The sequence below is a fragment of the Pygoscelis adeliae genome, unplaced genomic scaffold (genome assembly GCF_000699105.1).
Source record: "Pygoscelis adeliae isolate BGI_AS28 unplaced genomic scaffold, ASM69910v1 Scaffold142, whole genome shotgun sequence".
Classification (NCBI taxonomy): domain Eukaryota; kingdom Metazoa; phylum Chordata; class Aves; order Sphenisciformes; family Spheniscidae; genus Pygoscelis; species Pygoscelis adeliae.
The window spans coordinates 170693-171100 of record NW_008824247.1 but is presented as its reverse complement, the minus strand read 5'-3'; the positions used below and the strand labels follow the sequence as shown (position 1 = coordinate 171100).

Sequence of the window (408 nt, the reverse complement as noted above, 5' to 3'; positions counted from 1 at the left end):
CCCATGCAGCGCTACAGGCCTGGGGAAGAGTGACTGCAAAGCTGTCTGGCAGAAAAGGACCTGGGGGTGCTGGTTGACAGCTGGCTGAACATGAGCCAGCAGTGTGCCCAGGTGGCCAAGAAGGCCAATGACATCCTGGCCTGTATCAGAAATAGTGTGGCCAGCAGGAGTAGGGAAGTGATTGTCCCCCTGTACTCAGCACTGGTGAGGCCACACCTCAAATACTGTGTTCAGTTTTGGGTCCCTCACTACGAGAAGGACGTTGAGGTGCTGGAGCATGTCCAAAGAAGGGCAATGAAGCTGGTGAAGGGTCTGGAGAACAAGTCTTATGAGGAGCGGCTGAGGGAACTGGGGTTGTTTAGCCTGGAGAAAAGGAGGCTGAGGGGAGACCTTATCGCTCTCTACAAC

General features: G+C 54.9%; 1 protein-coding gene across 1 annotated transcript in view; it reads left to right on the top strand.

Annotated features, from left to right (window-relative positions):
* PARP4 (poly (ADP-ribose) polymerase family, member 4) overlaps positions 1 to 408 on the top strand; it is a 58841-nt gene that overhangs the window by 30564 nt on the left and 27869 nt on the right.